Below are 5,937 nucleotides of genomic sequence, written 5' to 3' on the forward strand. Positions count from 1 at the left end.
AATGCTTTAACCAAGTGTTTGGGTGGGTTTAAGGTCCTAAAATGACCTTCCATAGTGTTCACGGCCCTGGGACCACTCCCCCATGAGTTTATGGCTGTAAACTCTTGGTAAGGAGTACCATTTCATGAATCTTTGTCCTTAGGTCCATGGTGTAATGTTTTATGCTAAAAATCAAGGCTTACTAGGGTGTTAGGGTGTCATTTACACCCTTAAAAGGGGTTTACGGCCCAAGAACTTGTCTTGGCCGTAAACTCCTTGATTCTCTTGATTTATTATGTTTTCCAAGTCCTAAACATGATAAACCTAGTGTACAATGAGTTGGATCAAGAGTACTTACGATCTAGGAGCTTGAATGGTCGGTTTTGGCCAAGAACAGGAGTATGTGTTCTTGGTGAAACTGAAAATCTACAAAATGGAATGATTTCACGGATGAAATCATGTAAGATTACTAGTTCATGCTAGATATCAACTAGTTAAGACAATAAGCTTACGAGTTTTGAAGATCGGGGTCGAAGATCGGGATGATACTTGAGAGGATTTGGGAGGAAATCAGCCAAGGGAAATGAAAGAATGAGATAATGGCCAACATATCATCATATAAGATGGAGTTTACGGCCCATATGGAGTTTACGGCCGTAAAGTCCCATGTGGTAGCCGTGAACTCCTGATAAATGTGTTTAAGGCTCGTACTTTGTGTTATAGCTTCAGCAAATTAACCCCGACACTTATCCCTTAAGTGTACAAGGCTCAGAATGCTCAAATAAACTCCTAATTGTGCTAAAAGATAGCAAAAATGAGTTTGACTTTTAATGAAGTGTTTGACTGTACTGGATGGAAAATTTTGGGTTGTCACATCATCCCCCTCTTAGAGGGAATTTCATCCCGAAATTAGAATTTAGGTAAGGAAGTAGGTATGAATGATCGAGTCAAGAGTTGGGAAACTTCCTAATCGATTGGTTCTCGTGCTCATAAGTGAATTCGGGTCCTCGGTTGGTATCCCAACGAACCTTCACTAAAGGGAGATGGCGCTGCTTCGTCCGCTTGACGTCTCGGTCGATGGTCACTATGGTTCTTCTACGAAGGCGAGGATCTCGTTGATCTCGATCTCGTCGAGTGGGATTACGAGAGTCCTGACGGAAAGGTACATTTTCAAGTTCGAGACGTGAATGGTAAAATGTACGTTACTGAGTTCGCGGTGTAGGTTGGGTTCGTGAGTTTTAGGACCGATTCTGGCAAGAATCTCGGAGGTCCTAACTATTTTGGATTTGGCTTACCACGCTTTCCGAAGCATATCTAGCCTTACTAGAGTGAGACTTCAAAAAGGATTTGGCCTCTCACTTGGAATTCCAAGGTTTTCTTCCTCTTGCTTGTCTTCCCAGTCAAGGGCCACTCCCTTCTGAGTCAAAGTCATAAGAAGTTTCGTGATTCGTGAGGAGTTCTGGATGAACTATCGACAGTAGGTCAGCGAGACCCGAAATTTGGCGAATCCTCGTTGGCGTCTTCGGTGCTGACAAATTCTCAACGGTTTTGATTATTAGAAGGTCCTCAAAATCCCCACATCACTAATAGTGTGCTTCAGGAATTCGACTCTTCAAATCTAAAACTCGCATTTAGAGAACTTCGCGTAAAGTTTCTCTGATCGAAATGTTTCCATGGTTTGTTGTAGATGCTCTTTATGATTTCCTTCTTACTACGAGGGTAGATAAGTATGTCATTTACAAGGACAATGACGAACTGATCCAAGTAAGGATGGCATACCCTATTCATTAAATTCATGAATACTATGAGCGTATCAGTCCTATCCGAGGGGTATCACTACGGCTCGTAGTGTCCGTATCGAGTTTGGTAGATTGTCCTACGAACATCCTTCACTAACACTCGCAACTGGTGATATTCAGATCTCAGGTCTATTTCTGAAAGGTAAATAGTTCTTTACGGTTGGTCAACCGACTCATCTATGCGAAGCAGAGGGTAATGATTTCTAATGGAAGTCATGTTGAGGTCTGCACTACGAGGACTTCCCAAATGTTTCCCATAGTAGTACTACTCTCGCCCATGCACGCTTAACTACATAGTTCTGATGGGATCCGGTGCATTAGTGTTGGTATGATCGCAACCCCTGAAGTCTGTCTTCTTGAAGAATAAGACCAGAGCTCCAAAAGGTGAGAGGCTTGGTCTTTTCATTCCGTTGCTGAGTAGTCGTTAAACTGTCCGGACGGTTCTTGTATCATTTTGATTCTGGATAAGAACTGAGTTTTTATTCATGAAAACTTAGCTTATACATGTTATGATATAATCAAGAAAGGGCGGATAATAAAATGTGCGATTCTACTCTAGTCCCACATCCCAACGAGGGAAAGAAACTACGTTAGAAATCTCACATTCTATTGTTTACCAGGTCTTCGTTATATATAACTTGGGAATGTATAAGCGAGGAAAGCCATGACAATAATCTTCTTACAAATCTTTTTCGAGGAACTAAGATTTCCTAGTAAAGGCTAATATTGACTCTGGGTTTACGTCGATCATTAACTGAAAGAGTAAGAGTATGATCTCGAAGGTTTGACCTACATCCATATGATGCAGTCCTAGTACGGAATGGAAGTACTTTTACGAAGATCCAACCTACATCCCTATGATGCAGTCCTTAGTAAGGAGTAGAAGTAAGTTCGTAGAATGGTCTCAAGACGTTTGTCGTTCAAGCCGAGGTATCGTTGGTTGGTGAATAACATGATCCGACCACTGAAAGGGGACTTGGAAAAGTCTCTGGAGTTAAATTACTGTAGTCCAATGACTTGACTACAACATGTTTCAGATAGACTCAAATGAAGATATGAAGAAGGTATTTGAACCAAAAGAGTGACACATAAGTTAGCCGGCTGTCGATAATCGTCGATGTTTAAGATGTAATAAGATCAGGGAGATTGACCCTGCAGAGGGTCTTACATCACATCTGAAGTAGAAAAAGTCCTTGACATCATAAAGGTCTAACTAACAGTACTTACAGTACAAGGTAGTCACATAGGAAAGTCCTACATAGAATATAGGCAGGAGCACATTTCTGTAAAACAAAGAAGGAAATTAAAGTATCTCATAACGGCGAAGGTCACCCCTATGGTGAACCCTTAGTTCAGCTAGTTGACGTTCCATATCGAGTAGGTATCTTTCGTACATCCTCTGGCGTACTCAGAGCTCTATGAATTCGGCTCGAGTTTCAGTCAGGGCTTGCAGAAGGGTTTCATGGTTTCTCTCAGATCTCTCGTGAGTGCGTTAAAGGCGATTGGTACAGAAGGTATGCATTCTCGCATTGGCACCAACCTCTGCGATACATTGCAGAGTCGTCCAACCCTGAATTTCGCCCTGAATTTCGCTTCGGGTAACTCTACGGATCAGGATTGGTAGAACTCTGCTTATTGAGCTCCCTTCGTGTATGTTGTAGAAGCTTCGGTCTCCATTAAACGGTGTAGAATGATCTTGCTCTTCGCTCCATGTCTCCAAGCATTCTACCCAAGGAGGCGTCGGGCCATGAAAAGCCGGACAGGGGTTAGGATTTGGAAAGGGAGCTGTCTGGGGTAGGTTCTCAACCTCGGGTTTGGAGTTAGCACCATCTAAAAGGTCTTCATCATGGTGACCATTCAAAGGGATTTGATGATCATTCTTGGGTTCTTCTCCGACCTATCCAGCATTGCCTTCATTCGGAAGGTACGGGTTGCTGTGGGGATGGAGTCCAACCATGATATCTACGCGAGAATCGGGGTCAAGAAGCATTTCTTTAGACAAACTATCTGGATAATTATGAGAAGATCTTTATTAGTTACGTCACTATTTGTAAATTGCATACGGATTATATGTAATCAACAGGATAGGCCATCGAATAAGTGACCTTAACTCCAAATTCACGAGGAACAAGGGTAAAGAAAAATTTCACATATTCTGAGTCTATATCATCCTAGTTACATATAACTTTATGTATCCACTTAGCAACTATTGACCTAGTACTAAAGATCCTATTTTTCTTTAGTTCTCAAGTATAAAGTACTTATAGTAAAACTAGATACCCCTATAGTATTTCATTGTGGTGGTGTTGGTAAGTTTTTAGACTTGTTGCAATATCACAACCATTCTCGGGCATATGCTAATCACTCCTCGGACCAGCATAGTTGATCAGGCTATGCCACTCCCAAGACTGACCATACATCCCCGAGCTTACCTGTGATATTCAACAACCGTAATACTTTTGTTCTTGTCATTGTGACACGGATTTTAGTATGAATGCAGGCACGTATACTCAATCAAATATTTTATTATTTAAAGTATAAACTCTTGGTCAGAGTATTTTTAATCCCTATGTATTTATAGTTAGTATATCTTTTATGGGTTGATATACTTAATTCACTATAAACAATGCTCTGATACCAATCTGTCACACCCCAAAACCAAGAACGGAGGAAACGTTCTGGGGCGGAGGACGTCATGTAAAGTATCACAACAATGCAAAGTAGTAAAAAAGCAACAACATCATCCATTGCATTAATAGTATAATTTTAATTACAAGTGTGTTCTTTCATAGTATACAACAATATTATGAATAATCAAATAAAAGACGAGTCTGAACTGCACCGTCTTCACAAAACCTGGTCGTCGTACCTGTCTATTTGTGACCTGAGAATACAAGTTATTTTGAAAGCGAGTATCAGCCAAAAGCTGGTGAATTCATAAGTATTAATGTGTCTTTAATTTGCAAAACTTGTAATGAAAGACTTGAAATTGTTTTGAAAGAAAGTTCGTATAAGTATGAAAATGTTTGTAAAACAACTGTAAACGTTTGAAAAACCCTAGAAATCCCTATGATTCCTACTAGTATAAAAGGGAGTCTTCTACCAAGACCTAACTGTTCTGAAGGTAGCCTTCTACCAAGACATAATTGTTCTGAATGTAGCCTTCTACCAAGACCTAACTGTTCTGAATGTAGCCTTCTACCAAGACCTTAACTGCTCTGAATGTAGCCTTCTACCAAGACCCGACCGTGCTACTATTATTATTATTATAAGAAATTGTATCCTTTAGTACTAGGATACTAAAATATTATTCACCTCATCGGTTATGTGAATGAGTCACAAGATAAATGTAATAATATAAATAACCTAAGTATTATCCTTTTCTACTAGGATAACAAATAGTGTTAACTGAAGACATCCGTAGATGTACATTTACCTCTGTTGCTAACAGCTGGGTATAGGAATAGTTAGTCCCTTAAAGTATACATGTAATGGTATCAACCGTTGACATCCGTGGATGTGCTTTTACCTCTGTAGCTAACAGAGATTCTAGGAATGGTTAATCCCGCAACGTATCCTTTGGTACTACGATATTAAGTCCAATCTATCTCGTCTATTATGTGATTGTATCACTAAGTAAAGATAAGAATGAGGATTATATAACATAATTTATACATATAAAATGTAATAGTAACTCATCATATATTTTCTATGTAAAAGTATCCATGTAAGAGTATATGAACATATACCTTTGCTACCCAAAGGTACTGAACTGACTGAAAGGAACTATTATGTCCATATATGTACACAGGATATATAACTAAGTATCTAAACAATCTTTGGACGGATACCCGACACCCACCAGACCACATCCCAACGGGGAAAAGGAAATAGAGCGGGTTAGCCTTCCTAAGTCCTTTAAACATTACTTATACAACTATACATATATAGGCATGCTTTTAATAGGGCATCTATGTAAACGTACTCATGTAAGCGTATCTATGTAAATGTACTCATGTAAGCGTATATATGTAAATGTACTCATATAAATGTATCTATGTAAACGTACTCATGTAAATGTATTCATGTAAATGTATTCATGTAAGTGTATCTATGTAAACGTACTCATGTAATATGTAATGTATGAGTATAGACTCAT

At 39.4% G+C, this 5,937-nt stretch overlaps 1 pseudogene; it reads right to left on the reverse strand.

The window, feature by feature from the left end:
* Nucleotides 1–2,000: 2,000 nt before the first annotated feature.
* Nucleotides 2,001–2,118, reverse strand: LOC145096539 (5S ribosomal RNA; annotated as a pseudogene).
* Nucleotides 2,119–5,937: the final 3,819 nt, after the last annotated feature.

The sequence above is a fragment of the Lactuca serriola genome, chromosome 3 (assembly GCF_051521515.1).
Source record: "Lactuca serriola cultivar US96UC23 chromosome 3, Lser_US96UC23_V15, whole genome shotgun sequence".
In the NCBI taxonomy this organism is placed as follows: domain Eukaryota; kingdom Viridiplantae; phylum Streptophyta; class Magnoliopsida; order Asterales; family Asteraceae; genus Lactuca; species Lactuca serriola.